Below are 20,042 nucleotides of genomic sequence, written 5' to 3' on the forward strand. Positions count from 1 at the left end.
TCCTCTCTAATTATATGGGACATATGACATTCTCATGTTCCCAGCAGTACTGTAGCAGTAAGGTTAGATTGGTATTCAGTAACAGTTCCCTGGCAGCCAGGCTAAGTCATTGGGAAAGAAAATTGGCCTGAATCTGTTCTGTGCATTGTTGTCCAAAGCAAGCTTCAGCCTCGTTGTTTGATTCATGGACTTGTTAGAACTTTTCTCTTATTCTATACTGTAAGGTGAAAGTCAGCCCATTATGTCCACTCTGGTTGAAGATGAGCTACCAAGCCTTTTATATTGCAGGACCAGGCCTTGTTGGTCAAGGTTTTCTGTAAACATGTAACTACTGGGTTTTGGCCCCCAGGACCCTTTTAGATAATTTATAATTTTATTACCCCTTCATCAATTTCTATGTAGCTGTCCATTCAATACTCAATCACATTTCTAAGCATTCATTTGCACATCAATCTTCCAGCATTTTAAGTGCTTTGGCTGAATCCAGTAATGAGTTGGGAGAACATTATTCCATTTCTATTGAAACTGTCATTCATGCTTGTGTCACTTACACACTTGATTACTTCAGAGTTCCACCCTGACTTTCAATACAATTTCCTCCTAAATCCAATGAAATTCTACAATGTTGACTTTCTGGTCCTTATTGATGTATAGTTTTTTCATAAATTCAATTGTGTTTCCTTATCAATTTTTGTTATGCAGAAGAATGCTAGCAGTCTTGCACCCTAGCTTTGACTGCAAAAGCAAAAGCGGATAATAAATGTTTCTGTATGCTTACTATATTACGAAGTACTTAAAATGATTGTTTTTTGTTAAATTTGAGGAGAAAAGTAGCTTTATGCTAAAACACCTTTTTCATAAGTATGTACCTTACCTTTCCTGTAAAAGCTGAAGTCAGTAGGGTTGTGTGACCTGACCCTGGTCTTAGCTGGCACAGGCATGAGAACCAATTTCTCTGGAATAAATGCCGGACAGTTCTAGCGTGGAAGTTCTATGCTACTAGACTTCATGACTAATGCACTGACAAGGAGTATCAAAATGTGTGATGCAAATATTGTTGAGTAAATTCAGGAATTTTGCACGAAAATGCCATTGTTTATGTTCTGAGCGGCCAGCATTTAGGAACAAAATCCAGGTCAATGCTTTCAGATTTATTAGCATTGCTGTGCATCATAATTAGGACGACTATAAATTCTTCGTGAAAATAAGATTCCATGAAGTATTCTTCAAAATAAGGTCATTGCAACAAAAAGGTAACTGTCAGGCCTTTTCCCAAATCAGTTTACTTTCCTTGTGCTGACAGTGTACATCATTCACAGGCAGAAATTTGTTGTATAATTTTGAGGGAAATAATGCACTCAAAGGTGCTATGATGCTAATTGGTGATGTAATGGACAGTTACAAAAATTGCCTGAGGTTTCAACAGGATCTGCGTCAACTGGGAAATCGGACAAGGAATGGCTGATGGAATTTACGTCAGACAAGAGCGAAGTGTCACTTTTTCAGAAGTCAAAGGAGGCTGGGACATACATAGTAAATGGGAGGGAGAGTGTTAGAAAAAAAAACAAGACCTTGGGGTACAAGTACATATTTCCCTAAAGTGGCCACACAGGTAGACAGAAAAGTGAAGAAGACATATAGCATTGTGTACATTGGCTGATTCACTGAGTACTGAAGTTGGGATGTCATTGTTACAGTTGTACAAAAGGTTGGTTAAGCTTCAAGGAGTATTATCTGCAATTCTGGTCACTACATTATACGAAGGATGTGTTTAAGCCAAAGAGGGTGCAGAACAGATTTATGAAAAATTCCCTGGAATTGTGGACTTAAGTGATAAGAAGAGGATGGACTGTTTTCTCTGGAGACGGAAGGGTAACCTTATGGTAATGAGGAACATATATAGGGTATAGAGTCACTATCTTTTCCCCAGGGTATTCTAAAACTTAACAGCATAGGTTTAAGATTAAAGCATATCTGAGAGGCAAGTTATGCCCACTCAGAGGTTGGAGAGCTTACGGAGTGAGTTGCCAGAGTCAAGTACAATTACAATGTTTAAAAGGTGGAAGGCACGTCGATAAGAAAGGTTTAGAGGCATTCAGTAGAAAAGAAAAGTACTGTAGAATCAATGAAAAAGTACACACAAAGACTGACAAACACCAATGTGCAAAAGATGAACTGTGCAAATAGAAAAAAGTAAGTAAATAAAAAAATACTGAGAACATGAGTTGTAGAGTCTGTCAAAGTGAATCCTTAGGGTTGAGCTCAGTGAAGTTGTGCAATCTGGTTCAGGAGCCTGATGGTTGAAGGGTAACAACTGTTTCTGAACCTGGTGGTGTGGGACCTAAGGCTTCCATACCTCCTTCCCGATGGCAGCGATGAGAAGAGAGCATAGCCCGCCGTGGGGGTTCCTGATGATGGATGCTGCTTTCCTGTGGCAGCACTCCTTGTAGATTTGTAGATTGATTTTAAGCTGAATGGTAATAGTTGTAGGACAATGACTAATTTTGTTTGCTTTTCTAATCTTCAATTTAAATTCTCTTTTAAAGCTCTTGACATCTATGTCTTTAGGCTGTTCCAAGTTGCAATTCTAAACCAGGAGATCAATATGGTAACTTCTCATCTGAACTTCTATTATTTAGACTGTTGCTCAAACCGTCAAGTAACTTTGTGCACAAATATTTTATTTATAGCTGGATGATTGAGTCACTCAACCATGTAATTAATAGGCCAGGCTATTTACTGATCACCGTTGAGTTATTATTTCCTTAACTACTATCAAGCAGGTTTTGGTATTGTTTGAACCTACTGAGGATAGAAGTAGCAGAAAAGGTCACGCTGCTCGACTTGAATTACCATTTTGGTTAAGATGAGTGCAGATTTACTGGGTTTACTGCTATGAAGCTTAGTGGCACAGCAGACAGAGCTGCTGTCTCACAGCTCCAGACACCCAGGTTCAATCTGACATCTGGTACAGAGTTAGTCTGTTCTTCCTGTGAACACATGGGTTTTCCCAGTTCCTCCTTCTGTATATTCGTTGCGGGTCGGCAGATTGTGAGTGAGTGTTAGAACCTGGGAGGAGTTGAGAGGATGCAAACAACAGGAATTCTGCAGATGCTGGAATTTCAAGCAACACACATCAAAGTTGCTGGTGAACGCAGCAGGCCAGGCAGCATCTCTAGGAAGAGGTACAGTCGACGTTTCAGGCTGAGACCCCAGGGGTCTCGGCCTGAAACGTCGACTGTACCTCTTCCTAGAGATGCTGCCTGGCCTGCTGCGTTCACCAGGAGTTGAAAGGAATGTCCAGTGAATAAAGTCAGACAGCATACTTGCGTGAATGATGGTCAGCATGATCTTGAAAGTCTGAAGGGCCTGTAGCTGTGCTGTATAGCTCTATTTAGTTTTAAAAATTTGTCTTGAGAAATTTGAAGCAATTGTGCTGAAAAATACATTAATTTTAATGGGATAGATGAAGGATAATAATACATAATATTTATTCATTATTTTATTATTGAGATACAGCAAGGAATGGGCCCCTCCGGCCCTACAAGCCACGCTGTCCAGCAATCCCCTGATTTAATCCTAGCCTAATCATGGGATAATTTACAAAGATCTAGTAACCTACCAACTGGTATGTCTTGTGGGAGGAAACCAGAGCACCCGGAGAAAACCCACCTAGACACGAGGAGAACGCCTTACAGGCAGAGGCGGGAATTGATCCTGTGTTGCCTGTATTGTAAGGCGTTGTGTAACCATGCCGCCCATGAGTAGGGCATGATAGTTCTTTAAAACAGCAAAAGATAGAATTACAAACAGGAGAAAATCTGCAGATGCTGGAAATCGGAGCATCACACACAAAATGCTGGAGGAACTCAGCAGACCAGGCAGCATCTATGGAAAAAAAGTACTGTCAACATTTTGGGCAGAAACCCTTCAGCAGGAAGATGGAATTAAACACTACTTAACTAGGATGTTGAACACAGAACTACTGGATATGAGAGCTGAGATAAATGTTAATAACCTCCTCAGATGTAAGCAAGCATAATATGGGGATGTCTTTCAGCACTTGAGAGTGTCAAACTTTCTTAACACACAGTGGAGCATGACAGACAAAATTTACCTTAATATCTACATACGCACCTCAACGTGTTTAAATGTAATTAGTCAGTTCATTCCAGTCTTTTTTATGCTGTGTATATCTGCAAAGAGAGAGTTAATTATATATATATATATTACATAGTTGGGTAGGATATAACAATTTAAAATTTTTCTGATTTCTCTTTGAAACCGGTGTGCTTGCTCCAAAATAAAAAAATTTTGCCATCTTGCAGTTTTCAGTACCATACTACACAGTCATTTATTTAGTTCTATAGAAACTGTCTGGAATCACAGAATGTGGGAATTTTTAGGCTCATTCACATTCTGTAAAGTTCTTTTGGTAAAATGCTTTGAGCCTTCCCAAAGGTATTGCTGACAGCTGAAGGAGCAATAATGGATTTTCAAAGGCAAATCATGTTTATTCAGTCATGCATCAGTACTTATAATATTATTTGCTGCATATGACTTTGTGTCAAATGTATAACTCATCTGTCAAGTCCTATGTACTTTATGCTGATAACTTTATTCTAATAAACATTCAGAACTTTGTTGGTTTGTTTACTTGCTTATCAGCATTGTATGAAGTTACATGAAGAAATTCATTATTGAGAAGTCTATTTCAATTGATGGCGGTGTAATGTTCTCGAAGGTAAAAAGGAACTGACATTTAATCTCTCCGTGTTGTGCGTACTAAGCTATCAACTTGTTTCTAGAATGGACATTATATATTATCCTGCCGAGAGTTGAGCCTGCAGATATTCAGCGTATTAGAAATTCCAAATGTAGGACCAAGACTGTATATTTCAGATAAAAAGCAATGGTTCAGTGTTTTCAGCTTTTAAGTAAGAAACATGATTCTGAGTAATTTTAAAAAATTGGGAGAGAAATGCTTGGCTAAATTAATTGTGACTTACTCATGAAATTGTGCAGTGTGAAAATCCATGAACCAAGATGAGAGGAAAGTAATAGTTGGCTTTAATGTTTGACTTTCCTGTACCCTACATTTTTTGGCATATTGAATTGTTTGCCTTTCAAGATGAGAATTTCACTATTATCTGCAAATCCTTCGATGTTTGTCTCTCTAGAGTAAAGGACCATTCAGTCATCAATTTACCCAAATCATGTCTAGGTTCCAAAGCTGAACTGTTGAAAATAAATTATTAAAAATGGATTTCTCATATGCAGAAACTTGAGATTGCTTTGAACTCAGGACCAGTATGTAAAATAATGGTGATATGCAGTCTTCTTTTGGACTCTTGAAAAGCAAGTTGTTGTGAGAGAATAATGCAGAAAACTTTACGGAATCCCTGGGGCTTCTGTGATTAAGATAGGCATCTTGAGCGTGAGTGACTGCCTTAATCAAACAGATTAAGCAAACTTCTAGAGCTACAGAGTCTGAATCAAGAATTTTATGTTAAACTAGGGAATTCACTGTCTGATCAGCTAACAAGAGAAATTGGGAAAAGAAAACTTAATTGGAAAGAAGAACAGATAAAGGTAATTTTTATCAAAAAAGTCCCAAAATAATTAAATTCTGATTGATCAAGAAGCTTTTCTTGTTTGGGTTAATTTTGATGTTTATTGGCTGTAATTGTATGCCCTGGTTTCCTCTCATATCCTAACTCTGTGACTTAATTAGCAATTGTATGTTACTATTATTGTAGGCTAATGTTGAAAGGAATCAAATGGGAATCAACATCAATTTTAAATTACATGAATTTGTTTTATTTTCAGCAGCAGTACAATGCAAAGACATAACATTATGATATATAACAGAAATAAATAAATAGTGCAAAAATAAAAGGAATGGCACAGTAGACAATGTGGGGTTACCTCGAGTCAGTTTTAATCCCCTGGTTCAGTCCCTTCCTACCTACATCCGTGACGCTTCACATGCTCTTGATCTTTGAAATGATTTGAAGTTCTCTGGTCCCGATCATCTTAATATTATTATGGATGTCCAGTCTCTATACACCTCCATCCCCCACCAAGAACCTCTCAATAATTTCTCCTTTGGATCCTCCCACTTCTTTCAAACAAAAGGTGTAGCCATGGGTAATTGCTTGGGTCCCAGCTATGCCTGCTTTTTTGTTGGCTATGTGGAACATTCTATGTTCCAAGCCTACACTGGTATCACTCCCCAACTTTTTCTATGTTACATCGAAGACTGCATTGGTGCTGCTTCCTGCATCTAAGCAGAGCTTGTTAACTTTTTCAACTTTGCCCCCAACTTCTACTCTGCCCTCAAATTTGCTTGGTCCATTTCCAATGCCTCTCTCCCCTTTCTCAATCTATCTGTCTCTATTTCTGGGGACAGTTCATTTACTGATATCTTTTAAAAACCCACTGATTCTCACAGCTATCTGGACTATACCTCTTCCCACCATTACTTATAAAAATGCCATCCCCTCCACTCAGTTCCTCCGTCTCCACCACATCTGCTCTCAGGATGAGGCTTTTCATTCCAGAACTAAGGAGATGTCCCCCATCTTCAAAGAAAGGGGCTTCCCTTCCTCCACCATTAACACTGCCCTCAACCGCATCTCTTTCATTTCGTGCACGTCTCCATCATCATCCTCCCCACCCTCCTTATCCTCCCACCACCCCACCAAGGATAGGGTTCCTCTTGTCCTCACCTACCACTCCCGCAGCTTCCTTGTTCATCATATAATTCTCCCTAACTTGCGCTATGTCTGGCGGTCTCCCACCACCAAGCATATCTTTCCCTTCACCCCCCCTTCAGAATTCCACATGGATCGCTGCCTATTCGACTCCCTTGTCCATTCCTCCCTCTCCACTGATCTGCAACCCGGCACTTATCCTTGCAAGCAGAACAAGTGCTACACCAATCCCTACAGCTCCTCCCTCACTACCCCAAAAAGTCCTTCCTGTGGTGAGGCAGCACTTCACCTGTGTGTCTGTTGGGATCATCTAGTGTATCTGGTGCTCCTGGCATGGCCTCCTGTATATTGCTGAGACTTGACATAGACTGGGAGGACTGATTTGCCAAGCACCTATGCTCCATCTGCCAGAAAAAATGAGACCTTCCAGTGGCCATCAATTTTAATTCCCATTTTGACATGTCAGTCCATGGCCTGCTCTACTGTGGCAATAAGGCCACAATCAGGTTGGAGGAGCAACATCTTATATTCCGTCTGGGTTGCCTCCAACTTGATGGCATGAACATTGATTTCTTGAACTCCCAGTAATGCTCCCCTACCCCTACTTCACTATTTCCCATTCCCCTCTTTCACCTTATCTCCTTACCTGCCTATCGTCTCCCTCTGGTGCTCCTCCCCCTTTTCTTTCTTCCATGGCTTTCTGTCCTCTCCTGTAAGATTACCCCTTCTCCAGCCCTGTATCCCTTCACCAATCAACCTCCCAAGTCTTTACTTCACCCCTCCCCCCTCCCCGTTTCACCTACAACCTTGTATTTCTTCCACCCTTAACCCATACCTTCTTATCCTGACTCCTCATCTTATTTTCTCCAGTCCTGATGAAGGGTCACAGCCCGAAACAGCAACTGTACTCTTTTCCATAAATGCTGCCTGGGCTGCTGAGTTTCTCCGGAATTTTGTGTGTGTGGCTTGAGTTCTCAGCATCTGTGGATTTTCTCTTGTTTGTGAAGGTAGTGTTCATGGCCTTCAGAAATCTGTTGGTAGAGCGGATGAAACAGCTTCTGAATCATTGTGTGGGTCTTCAGGCTCCTGTGTCACCTCCCCCATGGTAATAATGAAAAGAGGGCATGACCTGGATGGTGAGGGTATTTAGTGTTGATGTGCACCTTCTTGGGGCACTACCTCTTGAAATGTCCTCGATGATAGGAGAGGTTGTGGCTGTGATCGATCTGGGTAAGTTTGCAATCTTCTGCAACCTCTTGCAATCTAGTGCATTGGAGTCTTCAAAAGAGGCTGTGATGCAGCCCATCAGAGTGCTCCCCACCATATATCTATGCAAGTTTGTAAGACATACAAAATCACCTCAAACTTCTAATGGAATAAAGCCAGTGGAATATATTCTTCATTGTATTGGAGACAATGTATATCCTCTGAGATGACCTAATAACCTCCAAATTGAAGGATACACATGAGAAACAATAAGTTGTAGGCATACAAGAAACAAGAAGCAGGAAGGTTCTTAAATGGACAGATGAGCAGCTTAGAATGGTGCACTTTGGCACCAATGACATAGGCAGAAAGGGGGAAGAGGTCCTACGCAGTAACTAAAGGGATTTAAGAAAGAGGCTGAAGAACAGGACCTCCAAAGTAGAAATCGGATTACTCCCAGTGCCATGTGCTAGTCAGGGCAGAAATAGGATGGTAGTACCGATGAATGAGTGGCTGAGGGAGTGGTGCATGGGGAAGACTGGCTCTGTTGTTAAAAAAATGAAATCAGATGCTTAGAAAAAGGTGACATAGGATCAGAAGATGTAGAATCCTTTTGGGAAGAAACTGCAAGGTTAAAAAAAGATCCTCATATGAGTTATATATAGGCCTCTGAACAGTAGCCAGGATGTGGGATATAAATTATAACAGGAGATAGAAAAGGCATGTAATAAGGATAACTTTATGACAGTCTTGGGGGATTTCAATATGGAGGTAGGTAGGGAAAATCAGGTTGGTTCTGGTTCTCAAGAGAGGGACTTTTAGAGCAGCTTGTGTCTAGCCACAGTCATGGGTATACAGAGAGTAGAGCAGAGCCAAAGCTCTGTCAAGGGAATAGATTTTGAAGAATTTCTTAAAGGAGTATGAGAGGTAGGCAAGAATGAAGAGGATCACTGAGGAAATTCCAGCTCTGGCCTGAGCAACTGAAGACTTAGTTACCCATATAGGAGTGATTTTAAAATGGAGCTTAGGGTCACGTTTTGTAGATCAGGTTGTAGAGATATGGAGATGTTCAAAAATGAGAAATTTAAAATTATACTGTTTAATCAGAGACCAAGTTGTCTCACTAGACAGGGTGATGGGCAAATAATTTTTTTTTGGATGAATGAAGATATGAGCACTTGAATTCTGGATGGCCTCCATAATCCCTTCAAGATACATTGAGTTATGACATTTGTACATAAGGGTGAATATATTTCTAAGACAACACACTAACTGTTTACATATTAAGTCTTAAGTTGCTGTTTCAAAATTGGATGTGAAACTTTAACAGTATTACATCGTTTCTGAAGCTGGTACGTCATTTTACTCTACTGCCCATAGAAAGCACACACAGCCAGAAAGCATGTTCCATGCTGAATAATGCATGAGGTTCTTAAATTTACGGAGAGTATTGTGAGGGAGGCCATTTGGGTACGTTGGAAAGGTCGAGTCTGGGGCTAGATGGCAGATGGCACACCGGCTTCTTGAACAATGTAATACTGTTAGAGTTTCACATCCAATTTGGATAAGGCATAGATAAGTAGAAGAGTCAAGTTGGATGATGGTATCTATGTATGTGAAACCTTATCTCTAGATCAAATATAACATGTGATCAAATCAAAGTCATTGAAGTGATGTTTAGAGAAGTGGCTGCCTGGTTTGTATCCTGCATTTTTCATCCCTTCAGGTTATATGGCTGAGGGGGAAAAGGATTGACCCACCACCTGACAGAACTTCACCTTACAGTAGAATTTTCCACATTTGTTCTCCCTCTGCTTTAACAGTGTAGGCAGCCCGTGTCATTTATTAGGAGTTTGAGCCTTTGAGCATACGTTGCAGTAGTTAACAAGCAAGCTTTGTGTCTATTAGAACCGTGACAAATATTTAGGAAGCCACCCTGCTGCCTCTGGGCACAGATTATTAAAAAATATGGTTTTGAATTCCCTGATGGCCACCACTTACTGTTGCTTTGTCAGTGTCACTTTTTAAACTTTGATTTATTGCAAAATGAGGGAGCTTCCCACTTTATCCATGGAAATAAAAACCAAGTCTTTTTGAAGAATATTTCTATTGAGAATTTCATTTTCTAAGAAGAAAACAGTGCAAAATACCTCAAAATTTGAATGTTTGTTTCCAGTTAAGTATCTCATCCATCAAAATATTTTCAAAATGTTAACACAATAGACTTTCTGACAGGTGGAATTTCCCAAAGTGAGCAAGTTATAAACATGACTTATTTCCCAAGTGGCAAACTGATCAACCTCTCTTGTCATCTTAAATACTTTTCAAAAGCATCATCTTTGAGAAGATTATTGTTGGCATTGCTGATGAAATAATTCTGTCTGCCTCTCAAGTATTTGGAGCACAGTCTTTCAATGCTGTGCTTCTGGGTGGCTTATATCAATGAGCTGGTCAAAATAATAACTCATTTTTGACTGCTTTGGACAAAGCTGACAAGTTGACTTCAAGTATTCAGTTGTAAGTAAAACTCACCATCTTCGTAGGCCATCACGAAAAGTGGCTCTCGGTGTTCTCAGTATTTTGAGTTTCACCAGTGGTAGTGAATAGATTTGGTCGTTATACTCTAAAGGGTCTACCTTTCTTGGTGTACCTTTCCTCTCACTGATCACCTTTGTACATTGCTATGTTTTGTTCACAGGGCATGAATGCTGCTGGCAAGGCTGGGGTTTAACGTCCATCTCTGAATGTCTGGAGCAGATGTTTCTGAATCAATTGATCTGGAATTACAGCATTTAGCTAGGAATGGCAAATATCCTACCGTACAGGATAATAGTGAAGCAAATGGGTTTTTAATGATGATCCAGTAGTTTATCGCTCATCATTACTGATGTCAGCTTCTTTGTTCCAGATTAATGCAAATACTTAATGTGCATAATTGGTACGGTGGAATTTGAGCCTGCATCTCTTGATCAGTGGATGCTTGTCCAATATGTTTGCCGTTACAAAATTCTAGATATGCAAAATGGGAGTCACACCCATCAATGTGTTGTGGGATGTTAAATAATGGGGCATACAGTGCTTTACAGTATCAGCAATCACTGACTGGGGTTCAATTGCTGACGCTGTCTATAAAGAGTTTTTGCTCTCTCCATGACTTTGTGGTTTCCTCCGAGTACTCCAGTTTCTTCCCACATTCCAGAGAAGTACGGGTTAGGCATTGAAACATGGCAAAGCTTGTGGGCTACCCCCAGCACTATCCTCGGACTGTGTTGGCTGTTGATGCAAATGATGCATTTCACTGTATGCTTTGATGTACATGTGACAAATAAAGCTAATCTTTGTTCATGGCTCAATCCTGCACTGAGGAAAAAGTGTCTGCCTGCTAATATCTCAGCTGCTACTCAGGAGATCTGCCTTTGTTTATACAGAGCATCTTGTGATTTCAAAGTCAATTGCTATTTATAAGTATCAATACATTCAATGGAAGTAGACTGAATGTTGGTGCTTGATTTGATTGCATCTACACTTAAGCTTATACTGTCACTGGTCTCCTTATTAGGCACATCTGCCTGTTAATGCATATATCTACACCCCGTAATTAGCCAATCGCATGGCAGCAACTCAATGCATAAAAGCATGCCGACATGATCAAGAGGTTCAGTTGTTGTTCTGAACAAGCATCAGAGTGAGGAAGAAATTTGATCTAATTGACTTTGACCATGTAATGATTGTTGGTGCCAGGTGGTCAGTATCTCAGAAACCTTTGATCTCCTGGGAATTTCATGCCCAGCAGTTTCTAGGGTTACAGAGAATGGTGCAAAAAGCAAAATATGTTCAGTGAGTGGCAGTTCTGTGGGTGAGAATGCCTTGTTAATCAGAGAGAGGTAAGACAAGAATGGCCAGTCTGGTTCAAGCTGACAGAAAGGCGTGTTACCACAGTGGTGTGGAGAAAAGCATCTCTGAATGCAAGGCAGAATGAACCTTGAGGTGGATGGGCTAGAGCAGCAGAAGATCACAAACATACGAACATACACCCAGTTGCCATCTTGTACTTAATAAAGTGACCATTGGGTGTAGTTAGTTACTATTATTGTGTCACAAGGTGAGCCACTTGGTTAAGCTTCAACAGCCACTGTCTGGGTGTAAGTTCTCCCAACAATTTCACCAATTCTAACTGATACACAGAAAATTTCTTTAATGAAATACGTCATCATACCATGTCTACTATTTGTACAGAATTTAGAAGCTTTGAAATTTTCATCTTTTATTTCCTCCACCTTTATTTTCCATAAATAGTGCTTGTAAATACTCCAAAAATGTGCATCTGGAGAAAATCAACTTCAGTCGGGTAAGAGAATGCTTATCATACTTCACAAATCTTGTTCTGTCCCTGATGCCTTCTCACGTACTTGAGTTTCTATCACTATCAAATCCACTGAGCGTTTTACTTTCATAGGATTGTCGTGCTCATAATTCATGTGATATTCTACCAAGCAATGGAACAACAGCCTCCTCTGAAATAAATACCAGTACCTTTGAATGAGGGCTGCTTTAGACAGGCTGAAATCATTCAGCATGTTGCTAATTGAGCCTGATAAATGTACTTCTGTAGAGCAATTATAACAAGTGGTGGGGGGGGGGGGTATAATGTTGTTTGAAATTTAACATGAAATCCAAAGAGAGAGAATTATTTTTGTTGTTTGTCTGGTATAGTGTGAACAGTAATTTCCTTGAAATGCATGAAGTAAATACCCAGGGTGAGTATTATCTGCAATAAAAGCAAGCACTGTGCATAGCAAGTGGTGGATTTTTAGAACTAATGACTATCTATAGTAGATTAATAAAATATGTCCCTGTGGTTGTTTTGTTAGATTGCAGGTTGATTGAAGCATTATCCCAGTTTCGTTTCTCATTAATCGGCCAATTAATTTCAAAGATTCAAAGTACATTTATTATCAAAGTATGTATACCAATTTGTGGCAGTTTTTCCAATAAAGGGACTGCTTGAATTCAGCTCCATGACTTGGCCAGAGACCCCAAGGGAACAGTAGCTTTGCCATATTAGTTTAGAGGAAAACTTGCAGGTAATGCTGTTGATGTGTGTCTGTGTCTTTTTCCTTGAAGTGGTTGAACTTGTCAAGCTGCTACAGTGTAGTACACACAATGAATCTATTGTGTACCAGTGTAGTATGTAAATACTCTGATAAAGGAGGTGAGTTATTTGCTGTAGTACATCCACACTCCTGTCTACTGTTGTAGCCACAGTTTATGTGTGACTTGTTTAGTTGAGTTTCTGGTCCCCCAGGATGGTGATGGTAAGGGAATGGGCAAATATCAAGGGAAGATTATTCGACTCATTATTGTTGAAAGTGGCTGTTGCTAAGTACTTGTGCAACACAGAAGTTATCTGGCGCATTAATCCATGCCTTTACAATGCCCAGATCCTGTTATATGCAGACATAGAACATAGAACATCACAGCACAGTACAGGCCCTTCAGCCCACAATGTTGTGACAAACTCTTAACCTACTCCAAGATCAATCTTTCCCTTCTCTCCCACATAGACCTCTGTTTTTCTATCCTCATGCACCTATCTAAGAATCTCCTCAATGTCCCTAATGTATCTACCTCTATCGATCCCCCGGCACTGTCATCCACTCATCCAACACTCTATGCAAAAAAACTTGTTCTGATATACCCCTATACTTTCCTCCAATCAGTTTGAAATGTTGTGCCTCCCCACCCTCTGTATTGGCCATCTCCACCCTGGGAAAAGTCTTTGGCTCTTTTGCTGTCCCCTTGGTCTGCTCATCAACTGATTCATGACCTGAGAAGTTCAAAATGGAATTGAGCACTATACATTCAATGACGAGCATTCTTACATATGATCTCGAGTTGGAAAAAGGCATTTGATGAAGCAGATCACTATAGCTGGTTTGAGGGGACAACCTAGAGGATTTACTATAGCAAAGTCCTCAAGCAGAGCTGACTGCTTTGCAACAACCACAGCTAACTTCCCTTATGCTGACGGTAACTCTACTTCATGGAGAGCCTCCACCTTGACTCCCAATAATCTTAATTCCATGAAGGCACCTTAATGCCGCGTGTGGTCAAGGCGTCAAGACAGTCTCATCAAGACAGTCTCACTCATGCACCCTCCAGGATTTGGTATTTTGTTTGAAGGTTCAAAGGTTTATTTTATCGTCAAAGTATATATGCAGAATACCTCTCAGAGATTTGTCTTCTCCAGATTGCCATGAAAGAAAGAAAAACCATGGAAGTCATTGAAAGAAAAAATTTCAAACACCCCCCCCCACATGAAAAAGAAAAAGATACAAAAACTCACAAACTCCAAACTCCGCAAACTCTCCCTCATGCAAAAACTAACAGATTGCCCATACAGAAAATGGTAGCTGCAACATCAAACCCCAAACCCCTAACCCCCTCCCTCGCAAAAAACGAATTTATCACCCACAAGGGAAAAAAAAACAGAGACAATAAATGTTCACATTTGGACTAAGGTTATAAGGCAATCTGAAGATGAGTGTCGCGGGCCAGCTGTGGCAAGCAATTGATGTGTCCGTTTTAACTCTGCCCATCACTTCGCTGATAGTTGAGCGTGGACTGATGGGATGGTAATTTGCTAGATTTGATGTGCATTGCTGTCAGAGGATAGAGCGTACCTGGGCAATTTTTCACTTGGTCAGCTACTTGTCAATATTATAACTGCATTGGAATAGGATGGCTGCTGCTGGCATTGTAGGCCCCAGAGTAGTAGCAGAATTAATTACTTCAAAGAGCAAGTGAAATATTTATGCATAATTTATTGACGTGCTAGAGTTTGAGAGCTGTAATTTTATGTACGGGGTCTTTCTTTTGTTACATTTAAAATGGCGATTTTTGTTATGTTAATCTGTGGAATGCGGCTTTGTTGTGTTTTAACGCTGCAGAGAGTTTGCGCTAGCAGTTTATTGTGGTTTAGAGGGTGATAAGAGGGTGCTATTAGCCAATGGGTGGTTATGTATCGTTTTGTTTTCGGATGCCATGCTGTATGATATGACTGTGGACTGGGTTTTGGCGGGGAGTCGGGAGGAGAGACGAGGAGGACGGCGGACGTGCGGAGAGGCTCCGGTCGATCACTTCGGGTGGTCCCGAGCCGTGGGTCGACGGAATTCGGGTGGTCGTCTGACGTCGAACTTGAGCTCCAACGGTAGCGCGCGAAGAACTTGGACTTTGAATAAGTGTTGGCGCCTTTTTTTTTCATTACTTTCCTCTCTGTATCACATGTATATTAATGCCCTAGAATTAGTAATATCTATAAAGTGTATGTGTTAAAATTTACTGGGTGTGCTGGCTGATGATTGATGTTTGTGATTGATTCGGGCGACGATTGACCCTGAGGGGACTGCTGAAGCAGGTGCTGGGCGGGATTTCCCCTAGACATACACGAGCCAAAATAACGGAACGTTACAAGTGGGGGCTACCGTCAGGGATTTGGATTTTTTTTTCGGGAAAGTTGTACTTGTGGTTGCGGTAAGTGGTGTGAAGATGGAGCGAGATAAGATTGTAAGTTGGTGTGAAATGGAGGAGGTACCGGTGAATCATGCGTGTGTGGTAAGCGGGGTCGATTATCGCATTCCGGCAGGGGTACTGGTGCGAGGGTTGAGTTTGATTAAAGGTATCGGGCAGGTAGAACTTGTAGCTAGAACGGGTGGGAAAGAACTGGAGGCTTGCTGGATGTTGGTGCGGGCGAGTGCCGACGTCATGGCTTTAGAATTACCAGCGACAGTCCATGTCCAGGGGGAGGCGGGGCCGTGGGGTCTCCATACCCTCCCCGAGGACGCAAGTGAGGAGGTGCCGGAGGAGCTAGTTGAGGCCCCCGGCCGGGTGCCCGTAGCAAGAGGTAGAGGTGCGGAGTGGGAAGGTTTGGCCAGGCCTCGCCCCCATGGGCTTGAGGAGACTGCCGAGTTAACGGCTGCCATTATCTCCCTGGCGAGAAGGGTTGAGGTGCACCGCCCGAAGCTGAGAATTTTCTCGGGAGCCAAGCCCACCCCGGAAGGGGAGGATGACTATGAGACCTGGGTTGAAGATACATCCCAATTGTTAGAGGTGTGGCCAGTTTCGGATGAGGAAAAGAGACAGCGATTGGTGGAAAGCTTAAGGGGCGGGGCAGCCCGGGTGGTCCGCGATCTGAGAGCGGCACGCCCCTTGGCTTCCCTATCGGAGTGTTTAGACGCTTTGGAGGAAGTGTTTGGACTGTCAGGGGATCCCTGGCGGCATTTAGCAGAGTTTCAACGGATGGGGCAGAGAAGAGGGGAAAAGCTCTCCGACTATGCTTTCAGGCTGGAAGGAAAGCTTACGGGGTTGCTGCGACGAGGTATAGTGAGGGAGGACGATGTGGCGGAGTTAAGGATGAGCCAGATATGTAGCGGTTCCCGGGAGGATGACAGGGTGGCTTGGAGTGTACGGCAGTCATTTAAGCAGAGCTCCCCTCCATCATTCGGACGGCTGATCCGAGAGGTACGGGCCGAGGAGTGTGCTTTGGGCCGACCAGGGGGCTCGGACCCTCAGGGACGGTCTTCAGCGGTTCAGGAGGTGGTAGCCGGGATGAGACCAGAGAAATCCAAGGGGTCCTCGGGGGCCCGTATCGGGAGGAGAGAGGCGGCGAGTAGTGGGTGCTATAACTGTGGGAGAGAGGGGCATTTCCGCCGGGAATGTGAGTGGCCGGGGGCGTGCTACCACTGTGGGGAAGCTGGCCACTTACGGAAGGATTGTGAGAGACGAAATGCGCCGAGGGGGGAGGGCCCCCAGGCCACCAAGAAGGGAGAGGTGTCGGGAAACTTAAGAGAGGCTCAGTGAGGGAACGGACTGGAGTGTCGGGAGGAACACGTTCCCAGAAAACCCCTATGGAACCCCGGAACAAACAAGCCCAAATTCCTGATGGGCTGGTGGGACCCCGTTCCAGCGTGTCCCTACGGATAGAGGGGATCTTTGCGAAAGCCATCCTTGACACCGGGTCGCAGGTTACCTTACTGTACCGGTCGTTCTACAACCAATATCTGAAGCATTTGGCAGTAACTCCGTTTAACGCATTGGAGATTTGGGGCATAAGTGATGGTGATTACCCGTACGATGGATACTTGTCAGTGAGAGTGGAATTTTCAGAGGGAGATGTGGGAGTATCGGAAGCCTTTGAGACGCTGGTGTTGGTTTGTCCGGATCCGGTGGAGACCGGTGGTGCTGCCCTGTTGGTGGGGACTAACTCCCCTCTGGTGCGACGGCTCTTGGGAGCCTGTAAGAAGAAGGGGGGGGAGAACTTTTTGGAGACCCTCTCGGTACACCCCGTGTTCCGAGGAGTGTACGAAGGAGTGAGTGACCCCCAGGGGCTGGACCCGGAGTGCAAACGAGGGACGGTGTGGTGCACTCAGGCGAGGCCTAAGGTGATACAGCCAGGGGAGGCGGCATTAGTGATGGGAACCCCCAGATTCCCCGGATTGCCGCCGGGAGAGGCCCTGCTAGTAGACGCCCCCGACGACCTGGAAAGGGAGTTCTGGTTCCCGGCTGGGGCGCTGGTGAGACCTGAATTGCAGAGGCCCTCAGCTGTACAGGCACGGCGGATGGGGGTGATGATACGGAACATAACGGAGAGGGAGATCACCTTTAAGCGCGGGATGCCCCTCGCGCACTTGTTCCCGGTGACGGTGATGTCCAGCGCCCCTGTGAAGCCCACTGGAAGAGAACTATTGGGAGACGGGGGGCGGCTGACCGAGGAGGCCTTTAATTTTGAAAACTCCCCTGTACCGCCGGCGTATAAGAGCAGGCTGGTGGAGAAGATGCTGAAGTTAGGGGATGTCTTTTCTCAGGGCGAGTTTGATGTAGGGTTTTCCAAGAGCACTCGGCACACCATTCGGGTAACAAATGACACCCCGTTTAGGGAGAGGTCGCGGCGGTTGGCCCCAGCAGATGTGGAGGATGTGCGGCAGCACTTGCGGCAGTTGAAAGATGCCGGGATTATTGCGGAGGCCCGAAGCCCATATGCGTCCCCCATAGTGGTGGCAAGGAAGAAAAATGGGAAGGTACGCATGTGCGTGGACTATAGGACCCTGAACCGCCGCACTGTTCCCGACCAATATACGGTCCCGAGGGTGGAAGATGCATTGGCCTGTCTAAGTGGTGCACAGTGGTTCAGTGTATTGGATTTGCGGAGTGGGTATTACCAGATTCCGATGAGCGAGACTGATAAGGAGAAGACAGCCTTTATCTGTCCCCTGGGGTTTTTCCAGTTCGAACGAATGCCCCAAGGTATCTCGGGGGCCCCAGCCACCTTTCAGCGGCTCATGGAGCGGACAGTGGGGGACATGAACCTGCTGGAGGTATTGGTGTACCTGGACGACCTGATAGTGTTCGGATCTACGTTGGAGGAACATGAGGAGCGGCTGCTGAAGGTGCTGAGTCGGCTGAAAGAGGAAGGGTTAAAACTTTCCCTGGATAAATGCCAGTTCTGTAAGACGTCAGTCAGTTATGTTGGGCACATAATCTCGCGAAATGGAGTGGCCACCGATCCGGATAAGATAGCCGCAGTCACCACCTGGCCGAGACCTCAGAAGGTGAGCGCCTTACGCTCGTTTTTGGGGTTTTGCGGATATTACCGGCGATTCGTGAAAGGATATGCGAAAATGAGTCATCCATTGAACCAGCTGTTGTGTGGCTATCCACCTATGGGGGGGAGGAGGAGGAAGGGAGACCGAGGGTCGGAGGTAGGAGGATACTTGAACCCGGGGGAGCCTTTTGGAGTGAGGTGGGATGCTCAATGTGAGGAGGCGTTCCAATCTCTAAAAAGGGCGCTGACACAGGCCCCAGTGTTGGCTTTTGCTGATCCCCGGAAGCCGTATGTTCTACACACTGATGCCAGTCACGAGGGTCTTGGGGCTGTTCTGTACCAGGAACAGGGAAACGGATTGAGGCCAGTGGCGTTTGTCAGTCGGAGCTTGTCGCCATCTGAGAGAAACTATCCCACTCACAAGCTGGAGTTCTTGGCATTGAAATGGGCGGTGGTAGACAAGTTGAGTGACTACCTATACGGGGCCCAGTTTGAAGTGAGAACTGATAACAACCCCCTCACTTATATCCTGACTTCGGCGAAGCTGGACGCTACTGGGCACCGGTGGGTAGCAGCCTTGTCTGCCTATGAGTTCAGCCTGAAGTACCGCCCGGGGAGTCGGAACATCGATGCAGATGCCCTGTCTCGTCGGGCGCACGACGAGTCGGGCACGGCCGAGGAGTGGAAGAGTGTCCCTGCCCAGGGAGTAAAGGCCATGTGTCAAGTTGGGAGCGACGGGGAAGTAGGAGCACAGATGGGAACGGATCGGGCAGTAGATCAACTGGGGGCTGACGGTGACGCGCTGCCCACTGGTTACTGTAATGTGACTGCTCTGAGGAACCGGCAGCTGCCGGAGTTGAGTCACCAGGAAGTACAGGCGGCTCAGCGTGATGACCCAAGCCTTGGCACTATCTGGTACGCGGTTAGCCAGGGTGATATGGGGCAGGTGGAGAAGGCGAAACATGCCTCCGTTCCTCTACTACTGAAGGAGTGGCCCCGGTTGAAGCTGAAGAACCACGTCCTGTACCGAGTCACTTCGCCTCCGGACCACCCCCGGCGCTGGCAGCTGGTCATGCCCGAGAAGTATCGAAAGGCTGTGCTTCAGGCTCTACATGATGATTCCGGGCACTTAGGGGTAGAGAAGACCTATGGATTAGTCAAGGACCGGTTTTACTGGCCCCGGATGAGGGGGGAGGTGGAAGAATACTGTAAGACCTGTAGCCGTTGCGTCAGGAGGAAGACCTTGCCTGCGCAGGCGGCTCCGTTATCCCACTTGCAGAGTGCAGGACCCATGGACCTGGTGTGTATGGATTTCCTGTCTATTGAGCCGGACACCAGCAATACCGCGAATGTTTTGGTCCTCACGGATCACTACACTAGATATGCGCAGGCTTTTCCTACTAAGGATCAGAAAGCGACTACAGTGGCGAAGGTGTTATGGGAGAAGTACTTTGTTCATTATGGCCTTCCCCGGCGGATCCACAGTGATCAGGGACGGGACTTCGAGAGCAGGCTTATCC

At 44.3% G+C, this 20,042-nt stretch overlaps 1 protein-coding gene across 3 annotated transcripts in view; it reads left to right on the forward strand.

Moving 5' to 3' along the window:
• sez6b (seizure related 6 homolog b) overlaps positions 1 to 20,042 on the forward strand; it is a 950,260-nt gene that overhangs the window by 213,846 nt on the left and 716,372 nt on the right. The gene's annotated exons all lie outside the window — the stretch shown is intronic.

The sequence above is a fragment of the Mobula birostris genome, chromosome 25, assembly GCF_030028105.1.
Source record: "Mobula birostris isolate sMobBir1 chromosome 25, sMobBir1.hap1, whole genome shotgun sequence".
NCBI classification, from domain to species: domain Eukaryota; kingdom Metazoa; phylum Chordata; class Chondrichthyes; order Myliobatiformes; family Myliobatidae; genus Mobula; species Mobula birostris.